The following is a 15678-nucleotide window of genomic DNA, read 5'->3' as shown; positions in this document are numbered from 1 at the left end:
GTAGCTCTGCATGGGATTGCCATAGCCAAAGTGCAGCACCCGGCACTTGGACTTGTTGAATGACATCCCATTGGACTCCACCCATCTGTCCAGTCTGTCAAGGTCCCTCCGGAGAGCCTTTCCACCAACTGACCAACATCTGCTCCTAACTTAGTGTCGTCTGCAAACTTGCTGATGACTGACTCAATCCCCTCATCCAGATCATCAATGAAGATGTTAAAGAGGACGGGGCCCAGCACTGATCCCTGGGGGATGCCACTGGTGACTGGTTGCCAGCTGGATGTAGCACCATTCACCACCACTCTCTGGGCTCGGCCCTCCAGCCAATTCCTAGCCCAGCACAGAGTGTAGTGGTCCAAGCCACGAGCTGACAGCTTAGACAGCAGTTTGCTATGGGGGACGGTGTCAAAGGCCTTGCTGAAGTCCAAGTAGACCACATCCACAGGCCTCCCCACGTCCACCAGACGGGTCACCTGATCATAGAAGGAGATCAGGTTGGAGAGGCAGGACCTGCCCTTCCTAAATCCATGTTGGCTGGACCTGAGCCCTTGGCCATCCTTCAGGTGCGTAGTTATTGCCGCCAGGATAATCTGCTCCATCACTTTCCCTGGCACTGAGGTCAGGCTGACTGGCCTGTAGTTTCCAGGTTCCTTCATCCAACCCTTCTTGTGGATGGGGACCACATTGGCCAGCTTCCAGTCACCTGGGACCTCTCCAGTGAGCCAGGACTGGAGGAAAATGATGGAGAGCGGCTTGGCCAGCTCATCTGCCAGCTCTCTCAGCACCCTGACATGGATCCCATCCGGTCCCAAGGACTTGTGAGTGTCCAAGTGGCTCAGCAGGTCCCGAACTAATTCCTCATGGATTACCGGGGCACTACACTGCTCCCCACCTGTTCCACCACCTGTTCCTTTCCAGTAGCAGCAGTTACTGCAGTATGCCTATGTGACTTAAAGCACTATCCTGGACAACAAAGCATCTAGGTCTATGGCAACTAAGAGCCCATCTCCTTCAAAGCTCATCCCATTTCTACTACTGTAGAGACTTCTCCTATAACTATCATCTGGGTATTGTTTCTTTTTCAGATTCCTTCCACATAACTTTATACTTTGTTTTGTTGTATTTTTATCTTCTTCTAACATCTGTACATACTTCAGCTACACTTCCTGTAGACTATCCTAAGACCTTTCTATGTCTGTTTTTTCATAACAGTTCATAAAAAGAAATATGATTTTATGGAACATTCTTCTGCATATTAATCTAAACTTGAAGAAACATTAGGTGAAAAGTTGTTTTAAAAGTAGCTGTGTATTATTTTATACAGATTCAACATTTAGTTCCATAATAGAACATGCTGTTTACTGGTGAATAAAATAACTTTTTTCTCTTGTAAGATTATGTTATTTTTAGTGTTACTGCATTCTATCACAAACAGAGAAATATTATATTTCCTGCATAACACCATTCAGGCAAGTACAGCCTGTAGCAACAACCCGTAACATGCTCTTCCTTGGTTATATGGAGGGTCAGCTATGCTTTTATGTATCTAGCAGTAGAACACAGGAAGGCTGTTAACCAGATTTGTGGTGGTGATACACAGGCTATTCAAGTGTGTTAGCAGCTATAAAAGTATTACTGTTAATTCTTTTAGGAGTATCTTAATCAATACATAGATCTTGAGGAACTAGGTTTCCTACAGTTTTCGGAGCAATTTCTTCACTGTTTCACTTCCCTTCTCTTACGAATTTTCATATTTAATACATTCAGCTGTAACTCTTTTCCCCTTAAAGACAAATTTATATTCTTCTGGAATAACTCACAATGGGAGAATTGGAACAAGTAGTCTTTTGTTAGGATCAGGTGTCAAATAGCTCGCTGACCATTGTCCATTAATACCTTTTTCATAAGCAACAGTTTTCTTAAGATGTCTTAATACTTCCTCTTAAAGATCCAGGGATGTCAGAGTAATCTGGATATTGAGAGATCTTCATTAGAATTAATTCTGTGGTATTTTTATGCTAAGCACACGAAATGTGGAGGTTTTCTTAATTATTTTGTATTTTATGGGTTCTTCCTCCGTTGCAACAGATTTTTCTTTTTACAGTTATGCATTATTTATATTCACCTTTTTCAGTTAAAAATTTCTTTCATTTCTCTCTCAGGACACAATAGTATTTACTTACTTAGTATTAACTTACAGGATGGCCAAGGGATCAGGCCCAGCCAGAAGGGATTTAGGAAGGGCAGGTCCTGCCTGACCAACCTGATCTCCTTCTATGATCGCGTGACCCACCTGATGGATGTGGGGAGGCCTGTGGATGTAGTCTATCTGGACCTCAGCAAGGCCTTTGACACTGTCCCCCACAGCAAACTCCTGGCCAAGCTGTCAGCTTGTGGCTCGGACAGGAGCACACTGCGCTGGGTTACGAACTGGCTGGAGGGCAGAGCCCAGAGAGTGGTGGTGAATGGTGCCACATCCAGCTGGCGGCCAGTCAGTAGTGGTGTGCCCCAAGGATCAGTGCTGGGCCCCATACTCTTTAACATTTTTATTGATGATCTGGATGAGGGCATTGAGTCCATCATCAGTAAATTTGCAGACGACATCAAGCTAGGGGCAGGAGTTGATCTGCTGTAGGTTAGAGAGGCTTTGCAGAGGGACCTCAACAGGCTGAACAGATGGGCAGAATCCAATGGCATGAGATTTACCACATCCAAGTGCCGGGTTCTGCACATTGGCCACAACAACCCCATGCAGTGCTACAGGCTGGGGTCAGAGTGGCTGGAGAGCGGCCAGGTAGAGAGGGACCTGGTGGTACTGGTCGATGGTAGGCTGAACATGAGCCTGCAGTGTGCCCAGGCAGCCAAGAGGGCCAATGGCATCCTGGCCTGCATCAAGAACAGTGTGGCCAGCAGGAGCAGGGAGGTCATTCTGCCCCTGTACGCTGCACTGGTTAGGCCGCACCTCGAGTACTGTGTCCAGTTCTGGGCCCCTCAGTATAGGAAGGATGTTGACTTGCTGGAACAAGTCCAGAGAAGGGCAACGAAGTTGGTGAGGGGTTTGGAACACAAGCCCTATAAGGAGAGGCTGAGGGAGCTGGGGTTGCTTAGCCTGGAGAGAAGGAGACTCGGGAGTGACCTTATTGCTCTCTACAACTACCTGAAGGGAGGTTGTAGACAGGTGGATGTTGGTCTCTTCTCCCAGGCAGCCAGTACCAGAACAAGAGGACACAGTCTCAGGCTGTGCCAGGGGAGGTTTAGGTTGGATGTTAGGAAGAAGTTCTATATAGAGAGAGTGATTGCCCATTGGAATGGGCTGCCTGGGGAGGTGGTGGAGTCACCAACATTGGAGGTGTTCAGGAGGAGACTTGATGGGGTGGTTGGTGCCATGGTTTAGTTGTTTAGGTGGATTGGATTGGCTGATGGGTTGGCCATGATAATCTTGAAGGTCTCATTCAATCTGGTTTATTCTATGTCAATTTTATTCTATGTAATTTTTACTGACTTCTAGTAAGTTAAATATTTTGCTGTCCAGAGAGCTCTTATTACAGTTTATCTGCATAGCAGTATGGGCTAGAAATATCTAGACTAGCTGAAATTCTGAGAGCAGTTTTATTATAGCACTATATGATATAGACCTCTACATAGACTTATCTATTTCAATGAAAGAGTTGTTTGGGTTTTTTTTTTAGATAAAGCCTTGTAAATTGTGCCATGGTGTAGATGTATCCAATGAAAGTAAAGTAGGTCTTCTGCTGATAGAGTTCTTGATTCCTCTAGTGATATTTCAGTTTTATACTAACTTTGTGAATCTGTCTCTGTAGTTTAACTGCTGAGATTCAGGTTTCATGGTTCACTATATATATATTTTGAAATATGTTTCTTCTATATCTGCATTTCATCATAAAACTTTGTTTTGCATATTTTAAGTCACCTCTATTTAAATGCAAATATTTGACTTACTGAAAAGAAAACCTGGAGTACCTTTCCTCTGTTACTTTTGAAAAGCCTGTGATGTCCAATTTTTTGTTTTTTTTTTTTTTTATTCTAATAACAAAATAATTCAATTTTAAGATGATTGCTTAGTGCTAATTTTGTATGTTATTTTCCCCTATGTTAAATTCTGTTTATCTATGCTCTTCAGAGAGAAAGGACAAAACTGACTGAAGCAATTCTTAAATAGGTAAGTGCCATATTGACACTTGTACTGTTTGATTGAAACACATCCTTACTAGTCTAAATGAAAGTGATTTTGGCATCACTGACCTGTATTACAGGTATTTCGTTCTATGAAACAGGAATATATATGTTTTAGTTGTTCAGCTACTGTTGCCATCTATCATATTACCTGAACATATCCTACTTAATACTTTTGTTGCTGTTTGTATTTTCTCCAAAGTAAAATAGCTTGCTTTCATAAACTGCTATATTCAGAAAAAGTAAACCAAAGTTTTAATACATTCATTTCTATCAAGATATATTTGTGATACTCCCAGTACTGACATTGTCTAGAAGGTAAAACAAGGCAGAAGAATCCTCTCGTCTTGAAAACCTTCCTTTCAAATTCAAGTCTGCATATCTCATTGTTGTACATGCTGCTGCATATGTTCCCCATCCTTTCTTTGTCTAGAGAGTGCAGCCCTGGGTAACAAGGGCTTAATAGGGTTTGATTTCTTGTGTGCCCTGTGATCCCTTCATCCAATGCCTCCTGCAGCACAGAACGTAAGGCCATCTGCACCAGAGATGTGAGTTAGACTGTTTGGCTTGAGGGGAGGTTGGTTTGACACCAAACTATGTGAACTTCAAGATGACCAGGATTTAGGAATTTCAGTGGTTATCCAAAGAGATAACCCCAGGTTATATGCTGTGCTGAGGGCTCAAATTAGAAAAAACTGATTTAGAGCAGTGAAGAGATAAGGTTTAATGAGAGCTAATTATCCTTCCATGGTTTGTTGTCTTCTATATCTCAACCTCTATCGCATGGTATCTGACTGCTCAGTTTCATAAACACAGTGAGGGTGTGGCTGGATTCTTGAAAGAGGCCGTCAGATCTGACAAACATGGCAAGAATTCAGCAGCCATTTGTGAAGGCATTTTGTTCATAATGATTTTGTGTATGCATGCTAGATGCATCACATCAGGGCAAAATCTTTGGAGCCGCACTCATAAAATAAAAAGTTCTCTGTATTTCGTACTTCCATCTCCATACATGAATCCTTCACTAAGATGCTAAGGCAAATGCTGTTAGCAGCTTTAGTCATCTACGGCCTAAGATAGACATAAGCTATTTTAATCATGTGTTGCAGAATAGAAGAAGCAGCTGCTCCAGTGTGCTGTGTACTGTTGCACTTGGAATTACAGGGGGCCTAGAGGAAAGATGTAGAGGGACTCTTGTATCAGGGAATGTAGTAATAGAATGAGGGATAGTCTAGTGGAACCTGATCTAGTGGAATGTATCCCTGCCCATGGCAGGGAGCTTAGAACAAGATGATCTTTAAAGTCCCTCCCAACCCAAAGCAGTCTGTGATTGTATTATTAAAGGTTTTAAAATTTTGCTTCAGGCCCAGGTGTAGTTTGAAATACAGTGGCTTCCATCTTTGAATAGCCTGGCTACAGACTCAGTGGCCCAAAGAAGCTCAAGTCTCTAAGTCGTGTGTGTATTGGAAAGATGCTTAATTTGGTGCTCATGCACTAGGACAATTAGATACCATCCATTCTTGAAATGACAGAGCTATATAAATGAATGCAAAATCATAGCAGCAGCAACCTTTCAATGCTTTAAATATGGGAATACCCTGAACTAATCTCCTTTTGCACACAGAAGAACTAAACACATTGCTAGTCATATATGGTCTTAGGAGCAAACAAACAGAAATAGACAAATGCTTCTCAATATGTGGGTGCTTAAAATGGTGAGTAAGAAACCATTGTTTCTGCTTCCCTTTGAAAACTTTAAAATTATTCTTTTAAGAAAAAATTCTGGCATTAGAGTGGATTTTTTGGATCGTGTCACAGAAATGCATGGCTGTCCTCATACACTTTTTTTTGGTGAACAAAATTGATTTCCTGAGTTTGGGTTCTGAAAGATAACTGTTTGTATCCTTTGCCTTGCATCTGTCTGTACAGCAGTGGTAGAGAAAAGGGTGTGGTGCTGAGGAAGCCTAGATATTTGTCTGGGTGACAAGAAAGCAAAAAGTTGAAGAATTGCTGACATAGATGTCATGGTCCAGCTGAGAAGAAACCAAAAGCAGTTTAAATTATTCCATTATTATTATAAACTATTGCAGTGAACAATCATATATTTCATAAATAAATTAGTCAATTTATACTTGGACTTTCTGGGGGCTTTTGAAACTGATGATTTAAAGTCAGTTTAAGGGCAGAAGCAGGGTTGGGTGTTTTCCAAGAGTCAGAAAGAGTTTTTCCTCCAATTCTCTATTTTATTTGCTTCTGTCTTTCTGCCTTCCCAGAAGAAAAACACATATAACAGAAAGGTACTTAGTAAGCCTAAATAATTTAAGTTATCTTTTATAATTTCCTTAAAGGACATTTTACGAATAAAAATTTACATCTTTATATGTAATTTTATTGCAAATGCTGGGATCTGGAGGGGCAGATCTACACTGTAATTTTGAGCAAGAACATTAACATCATTGAGAATGTGCACAACATAGAGAAGTGCAGCTGACTCAAGTTTTTACTGCACTGCAAAGTTAAGGAAAAAAATACATATATTCAAGACAAAATTTAAATGGTATGGATGTGAAATACAAACCCCGCAGCTGGAACACCCGCTTTTCCTGTCTCTCTAGTTTAAGAAATGTCAAACAATAGAATATTTTCCATCTGAGCACAAAAAAATTGTGTTCATAAAGCAAGATACATAACTGTACCTGCCTTGGGAATACTAGCTGTGAATAACTTCTCCGAAGAATTTAAGATATGCGGAAAGCAAGTGTCACTTGAGAAAAATAGCTGGTGCATTTGTCATTTCCATATTCATTTTTCTGACTAGTTTATTTTTACACTGCTCTTTTTCCTAATGCCCAGAGTACTGACAGAAAGCTTAAACAAATGAGAACAAATCCTTCTGCCTTTTTCTGTTGGGGGTGGAGTGAGGAACTGGAGTAAAGTTTCACTGATCCTGATAGGGCCAAACTCACATATGAGGCTAGTTATTACCAGGTTCAAAATCTCAAAACAATACTGCTGGCCTTTCCTATCATTGCTTCACTTTCTTTCCCCCATATACTGTTCCATTTTGTTGCCTGATCTCCTTATCCTGGTTTGTTACACTTCTGTCTGCACTGTGTCAAGTGCAGTGACAGACTTCAGGATTTTAAAACCAGGTAAGCAATAGAACATATCATATTGTTCATATGATATGTCAGAAGAGAGGTAAAGTTTATGGGTTTGTCCAGGGCATTTCTACCAGTTCTGGTTGACACCTGCAGATATATATGCCAGGGGCAACCTTTTAAAATTTACAAAATACTACATAAATCTGTAATGTCTTCCTTCTTGCTCACTAGTAAGAACTATGTCTACATTTCTGTGCTTTAGTGACAGTTATACATACATTTGCCATCTCAATCCCCTTCCTCCAGATTTATCCTGCTAATATGGGTTTCTACAGGAGACTACCATGTAATAGGACACTAAGGGCAGCTGTAGCCTATGATTTATCTGAACTTCAGCGGAATGGTAGAGAAAGGTGCACTTAGTCTCTTTCACTTAGTCTCTTTCTGTGAATATTCTATGTGGAATTGCAGCTACAGGGGATAGGATAGGATAGGATAGGATAGGATAGGATAGGATAGGATAGGATAGGATAGGATAGGATAGGATAGGATAGGATAGGATAGGATAGGATAGGATAGGATAGGATAGGATAGGATAGGATAGGATAGGATAAACCAGGTTGGAAGAGACCTTCAAGATCATTGTGTCCAGCCTATCATCCAACACTATCTAATCAACTAAACCATGCAACCAAGCACCCTATCAAGTCTCCTCCTGAACACCTCCAGTGATGGTGACTCCACCATCTCCTCGGGCAGCCCATTCCAGTGGGCAATCACTCTAATAAGCTGTTCTTTTATAATTAAAAGTAGCCTAGTCACACAGAATGCTACTGTCTTTAGTATTAGAGTACAGAAAGCAGAAAATTATTTCTAGTGTGTGTAAAGGTTTGAAAAGAAGGACTCCCCACATTTTGGGCATAGAGTAATTTTTTAGTGGTACAAAGAGGGAGCTTAGTAGTTGAGATTTCTATTTCTGCCCCTGGTTTGTGATCTTGAAAACATCAGACTCGCCTCCTCTTGTTTATTTCCATAGCTCTACAAGTGAAATGACACCTTTGAAACTTCCAAAATTGAGCTCTAATTTTTTTAACACACTTGAATATTTCAGATGTAATCCATGGCTGCAGCCAATGCAGGTGCCACAGATGTCTTGAGCAGACCACAAGTGGCATAAATGTAACTCTGTCTTCTAGGACGCAGAACCAAGAAGGCTACATTTCAGCCTTTGCAGCTGAAGTTGACACAGCTGAAAAACTGACCAAAATTGTATTGCAGCATTTTCACAGTGGTGGTGCATTTAGCACACCCTGTAGTACACAGACTCAGCTGTGTCTTGCTGCTTTCTGGTGCTCGAGGGATTAGGTAGCACAAAACTGACACCATCAGAAAAAGGCAGATATTTAACAACAACCCATTGAATTCCAGAAATTTAACTTTATATAAAAGATTAGTCTCCACCCTCTACCAGCCACTCTCTGCAATAGCTTCCTATCCCATCCCATCCCATCACATTCTCTTTTCCTTTTCTGTGCTAATGAAGATCACACCAAGAAGAGGCACACAGAAAAAACTCTTCCTTACTGTCTTAAACATAGCTGAAAATCCACAGATTCATGGTGTTCTACTCTACTCATCAGCCTTAGTATTCACATCCCAAAGGTGTCTAATGAGAAGGAAAATGGAGTTTTGCTTATCTGTTTGTGTTACGGCAATGAATTTTCTGCTTCAGAAGTAATGCTGGGCAGGAGAGAATGCATGAGTGAAGCACTGGGCAAACATGCATCAGACCTGATAAGTTCTGTTCTGGCCTGGTGCTTTTGCAGTGAACTTTTAAAACTTGACACAATGGGATTTAAATAAAACATGAGCTCAGCACACCAGTTCTGCTGTTTTATTGTCCTCACTTGGCAACAGCTGAATGTCATGTTTGAGCTTTCTTGCGCATGCCACTTCATCTTTATTTACAAATAATAATTTATGTAACGTATTTAACTTTTTACATAACTCCTTTTAACTTTTTATACAACTCTTTCAGGTAGTGACATGACTTGCAGCATTTATTTGTTTAAAAAAATTAATAGCATTGTGATCTTTTGTCTTTTCATTTAGCATATTCCTAGTTCCTGTGAGTTTCCAGGTATGTTTATTTACTGGTGTAATTCACAGCATACCAGACATTGTCTTCTGCCCTGCTATCAGCATTTCTTCAATGAGGCATCTGGATAATGATAAAAAGGATTTTACAAGTGTAACAGGTGAAACTGACACACACAACCAAATTGATACCTACAGAAAATCTGTTATTCAGCTAATACCATTTAAGAGCAGAATACTAAAAGTTTAACTTTACATTCTTGTTCAAGATCTTATCATATGGAAAGAAAAAAACCAACGCTTGCTTGCTTGGTCAAATTCTCAGGAATCTGGCTTGCAGACCCTTAATTAACTCAGCAGCTTTAATTTTGGGCAGTGCTATTTAAGAGCTCAGAAAAATTCCTTAGTAGAGAATGGAAGAGAGGAAGAAAATCTGTCACTATACACCCTCACAAATATGTTCTTTCAGAAGCTGAAGTAGGACTATTATTGCAAGGAGAGGCAGATGTATTTTTCTGTGGCTATGCATGCACTACTGATTGTGTCTTCCAGTTTGTTTGTAAAAAAATAAAAAAAATAATTAATTTGTGTTGCCGCCCTCATACACTATTTGGGGAATGTCTCAGAAAGGTCAGCTCCTGCTGGAGAAGTTGAGAGGAGCAGCAGTTAACTGAAATATGATCTCCTCCAAACTGTGGAAGAAAGATTGCCATTGCTTTTCCACAGAAGGGTGCTTTCTGCTAACAGCCCTCCCTCCAGCATAACTTATTTCCCAAACACAGTCAATGTGTGGGTGATGCAACAAACAAACAAACATGAGATGTTAGACCGCTACTCCCTTCTTTAAAATACAACTGTCTAGCCCATATGTTAAAAAACAAGCAACCAAAGACCTACTCAGTTCCATTTCTTTGAAAAGACTGAGGAAAGAAGAATGGGATCTACAGAGGAAAGAGCATGTGAGCAGCAGGATTTCTGGGAAGCTGTAACCTAGACTGTCTTTTGAGACCACTCAAGTACAACTCTGTGGTTCACATTAAGGGATTTTCTGCTCGACATTTTCAGCTGATTTCAGCTGTAGCAATATTTGGTAAAGGAAAGCACAATTGGGTAAGGCAAATGTGCTGTGCCAGAAAGAAATTACACACAAGTTAGAATTTTGTTTAGAGCACATTTTCCACCCTCAGATAAAGGAAACTGTCAGCAAAGTGCACAGAACAAAGATGCCTATGACTCATGAAAGAGATTAATGGGGTTTTACTAGTGTGCCTAGTTTGAATTGAGTATAAAGGATAAAAGATGTCTCAGACCATCTCTGGTGAATTAAGCAAATGCTGTATTCAGCTGTGGTTATGCTAGCTGTTCATATTTGGAAGATGATTTCTGTTGGAATGTATCATATCTGCTGCTTTTCTTCATAAAATCTTTTTCAGTGTAGCTAGTAACTGGGGGCCAAAAAGAAGCCATACACACAAAGAAAGAGCCGTGGGCTGTATTTTAATAGGGATCCCTACTGCTTATCATTGCTGGTTTATGTAATTGTCTGGAAAAGGTCATCATAGTTTGTGCTATGAACAACTGAAGCTGAAAATTTTGATTTTTTTTTCCCCCACTGGACTTGAAATGCAGTATGAAAAAGGGATTCTAAAAAAAACCCAAGTCGATTCCAGCCTCAGGCCTTTGCACCTTTGCTCTTAAATTTTTGTGAATCTAACAAAATTTCTAACAAAATTAGTCCCAAATAACTGTTGGTTGCAAAATGTTTGGTTTAAAGACAAATAAATGTTTAGATCTTTAGCTCTAAAGCTACTCTCGTTGAACTTGATTGGTTTGTTTCTGTATCTCTTATAAATTCTGTGCTAGAATGTCTACAATTTTGGCTTTGTTCTCCCTAGTACTTATGAAAACATCATCTTAACTGTGACTTTTAATGTTGACTATAATTATCTAATTGCTCCTATAGGTTTAGTATAGCATTTAAAGTATTTGTTTTGCTTTTGACATTGTGCAGTTGTTCAAAGCAGCTGACTGGTTGTGCAGCTGACTGGTTGCTTCAGTACATCTCAGAGGAGGAGAGAACTGAAGGAGGGTTCCTGCTGCTGACTGAGCAAAGGTGGCCTCTGCTCTCATAAGGAAGATCAGGAAGAAAATTCAAGGCCAGCATTTATTTGCATTATAGAGCATGAGAGAAGAGGACTTTGAAAAATATCTGAGCATGGCACTTGGTCCTTGAGGAACTGGGGAAGGAAGCTAGCCCTCATACCCCTGTTACAGGAAGGATCTGGATGTGCTGGAGCGTGTCCAGAGAAGGGCCATGAGGATGATTAGAGGGCTGGAGCACCTCTCCTATGAGGACACACTGATGGAGTTGGGGCTGTTCAATCTGGAGAAGAGAAGGCGCTGAGGAGACCTTATTGTGGCCTTGCAGTATCTGAAGGGGGCCTACAGGAAAGCTGGTGAGGGACTTTTTAGGGTGTCAGGTAATGATAGGACTAGGGGGAATGGAAAAAAAAAATAGAAATGGGTAGATACAGATTGGATGTTATGAAGAAATTCTTCACCATGAGGGTGGTGAGACACTGGAACAGGTTGCCCAGGGATGGTGGTAGAAGCCCTATCCCTGAAGGTTTTTAAGGCCAGGCAGGATGTGGCTTTGGGCAACCTGATCTAGTGTGAGGGGTCCCTGCCCATGGCAGGGGGTTTGGAACTAGGTGATCCTTGAGGTCCCTTTCAACCCTAACAATTCAATGATTCTATGTTGGGCTAAGATGGTATCCTGACAGCTTGCCTGCAAAGCCAAGGCAAGCTTTTGTTTTATTTAGAATCATGGAGCTGTGTTACGGAGCTGCAATTTGAGGAAATTTAGAGCAATGGCAACTGGACTGAAAACAGTCCAGGGAAGACACTGGCAGAGGGGACCACTATTAAGGCTTTTCAGCACTTTCCTCTCTCTTGTCATTTAATATGTAATAGATGGAGTGCAGGGGCTTTTGTAGTGTTCCTGGAAAAAAACATTATCAATTTTGCAAGTTCAAATGACATCTTGTTAAGTCTTGCTGTCTGTGTTTGGGAAAGCAGGGACATACAGAGATATGCACAATGGAAATACAGATGAATTGTTATGAAAACGTGCACTTCTTGATGAGCAATGGGAGTAACTTCTTAAACAGATAGAAGAATTTCTTTCAAGAGTCTCCCAAGCTGTATTTCTACCAGGGGAGCCTGGGAGTGATTCCCACCCCTTAGGTTATCCCTTGCAGGATAAAAAACAGTCTGGAGTCTGAACTGTCTGGCTGAACAAAGACTGAACTTCCCCCTTCCTCCAGAGAGCTTCACTCAGCAAGAAAACAACTTCTGAGTACATGTTCTCCCGATGGCAGGGAGGATCTGTCTTGGTCCGGAGAGGGAAAGAGACTCAGTTCTTTTGAATATTCCCATGATGTGAAATTAGAGGCACAAACGAGGCCAAAATATCAACAGCTAGACTATTTATTACATAAATAAAGTGGATGGATCAGAAGGGGAGAGAGAGAAAATAGAGAGAAGAGAGAGAGGGAGAGAGAAGGGGAAAGGAATTATATTACCACATCACTCACCCCCCCAGGACAGTTTGAGTCTGTGGAGGAAAGGTGCTGCAGGAGATGTTGGGTTTGTAGAGGAACGATGCTGAGGCTTTGGCTGGAGAAGAGATGTGGTCCTCTGGGCAGCCTCTTCAGCTCCATGTGTTGCAGCAGGCAGATCTTAGGACATGGAGAGAAGGTTCAGTCTGCTTCTTCCAGGCTCCACAGCCTCTTTTCTCCGGAGCAGCATTGTCCCGGGCTTTTCCTTCCTTCTCAGTGGCATGGTCCTTCTTCTGTGTTTTCCTTCATCTCTGTTTCTCTCCTGCATTTTTCTTCTTCTAAGCCAGTAGTTGCCCAAGTCTTTTATACAGTTTTTAGTCCTTAGGTATGTGTCCAAGTATTGTCCCTCAGGAAATCAAGGGCCAGGAAATCATCCATAGGCAAGTATCGTTCCCCAGGAAATTTTTCTGTGCATTTCTGTGTGTTTGGGCAGGGGTCTGGAGGGGGGGGGGGGCTCTGCCTCCTCCTTCTCCATCTACATGCCCCCACACTCCTTACACATCAGGAAACAGGTGGTGAATCCATTGTCTCACCATCCTCCCTTCCTGGGGTATCTGATGGCTGGAAAATGATCTTGTCCTGAAGGCTTGATGGCTGCGTCCTTGGTCCATTGTTGTAGGACATCTGCAGTCCAGTTATCATCATGTTATCTTTGCACCTTCCAAGAGTCATTCCAGTGGCTCTGCCCAACACATATCAGCTACTGTCTGGGCAAGCAGCAAGTGATTTTCTTTGTTGAGTCACACTAAGAGAGACAAACTTTTAGTCTCTCACAGGATCTAACTTCTCACGGGATCCCTTCATGCTCTGGATTTGGAAGAAGACTTCTGAGCAAAACTTCAAAACCTTGGTCAGGAGTGAATGTTCACAAAGTTCATGCTAGTATTGACTACATGTCTGCCGAATGGCACAATGTCAAGCACTAGTTTATGTTATGTTCCCTTGGAAGGAGATTTTCTTCTTTATGCAACTATGAGACTTTAATTTTGTATGAGTGTAAGTCAAGAGGCTTTTCAAGAGGCTTTTAACTAGCAAAAACCTGGAGTACTACACTGGTTGACTGGATTCTTATTTAGCAGTGAGAACAGCTGCTAATCTTTTCTTGGGTTATGATTTATTTATTCATGCAGGCTAAAAAAGATCAGATAACTGGAATCCATGGGGCTTCCATTTAAGACTGTACACTCAGTGAAGTTCAAACAAATAAGCCTGGAAGGTCTTGCCAGGGTACACTTTCTTTCCCTGCTGCAATATTTATGTATGGCAAAGTCTTCACTCCAATGAAATTCCCTTCCCTTCCCTTCCCTTCCCTTCCCTTCCCTTCCCTTCCCTTCCCTTCCCTTCCCTTCCCTTCCCTTCCCTTCCTTTTCCCACTTTGCCATTGCCCTGCCGTGCCCTGCCCTGCAATAATTTGTTACTCCATGGACTCACGGTTGTGTGATACAACCTTTATTCTCTCAAACAGAAGCTGAGATACTTCTGTGTTTCTGGGACAAGCTGCTCTTAGATAATAGAGTATTAAGTAACAGCCTAGCTTCTTGGTAGCATTAGCCAGCTGAAAATGTGGTGCTTGAAGCAGGATTGAACAATAGCAGCTCATTTCCAGTGCAGTGGAAATGCTCTGATCTTCTTTTGGTTCATGGAAAATCATAGCATCTAAACCTTATTGCTGTGCTTCCAGCTCTTCCATACATGCATCATTTTCTAGTGGGTTGATACTGCTGAGGCTAGTGAAACAGAGTAATAAAAATATATTTGGAAGCTACAATGACAGATGAGTTTTTAGTAGATTTTCAGCCCTAACAGCACTGACTCCAAGCCTTTCTAATCTGCTCCTCAAGATAAGGGGTTTGGAACACAAGCCCTATGAGGAAAAACTGAGGGAGCTGGGGTTGCTTAGCCTGGAGAAGAGGAGACTCAGGGGTGACCTTATCACTCTCTGCAACTACCTGAAGGGAGGTTGTAGACAGGCTGATGTTGGTCTCTTCTCCCAGGCAGCCAGTACCAGAACAAGAGGACACAGTCTCAGGCTGTGCCAGGGGAGGTTTAGGTTGGATGTTAGGAAGAAGTTCTATACAGAGAGGGTGATTGCCCATTGGAATGGGCTGCCTGGGGAGGTGGTGGAGGCACCGTCATTGGAAGGTTTCAGGACAAGAAAGAACAACAGGCCACTGATACTGGAAGGATGGCCCGATGATAAAGAAGAGCTGACCATGGTAAACAACCTGAAGTGCAAGACAAGAGGACACTTGCCTCCATGCTGGAGAAGATCAACCTGATATGGGATGAAGATAACAATGGACAGCTGCATATCAAAGGAGAAAACTCAATTAGCAGCAGTGGTGCAAGAATGTCAGGGAATGGGTTACCCTGCTTGATTTTTCCTATATAAGCTGCTTGTTCTGTACCAATAAACGATTTCTGCTTCCCCAACAAGGGAGCCTGTGCATGCTTTCTGACATTACACCAAATGAGAAGTTAAAAAAGCCTTGCCAAATAAGCATGCCCATCTGTCTTTCGTTAGCGTGCTATGACTCACACAGATGTCTGGAGATCACCCTGTTTCCTTCCAGCTCTGAAAAAAAAGAGGCTTTTACAATTAGAATGTATCCACCTTGGTTTAGACTTAATTTCTCTGCAGGAAATTCATTCTAGAGAAAATA

General features: G+C 41.7%; 1 long non-coding RNA gene across 1 annotated transcript; it reads left to right on the top strand.

Annotated features, from left to right (window-relative positions):
• The first annotated feature begins 3325 nt into the window (after nucleotides 1-3325).
• LOC137442604 (uncharacterized) lies at nucleotides 3326-15439 on the top strand. The gene is made up of 3 exons (XR_010987713.1): nucleotides 3326-4180; nucleotides 9411-9438; nucleotides 11407-15439. It is a non-coding gene; the product is annotated as an uncharacterized lncRNA (long non-coding RNA).
• Nucleotides 15440-15678: the final 239 nt, after the last annotated feature.

The sequence above is a fragment of the Melanerpes formicivorus genome, unplaced genomic scaffold (assembly GCF_026170545.1).
Source record: "Melanerpes formicivorus ecotype bairdi unplaced genomic scaffold, bMelFor1.0.p_v2 SCAF_1, whole genome shotgun sequence".
Taxonomy (NCBI): domain Eukaryota; kingdom Metazoa; phylum Chordata; class Aves; order Piciformes; family Picidae; genus Melanerpes; species Melanerpes formicivorus.
This window is presented reverse-complemented; position numbering and strand designations above follow the sequence as displayed.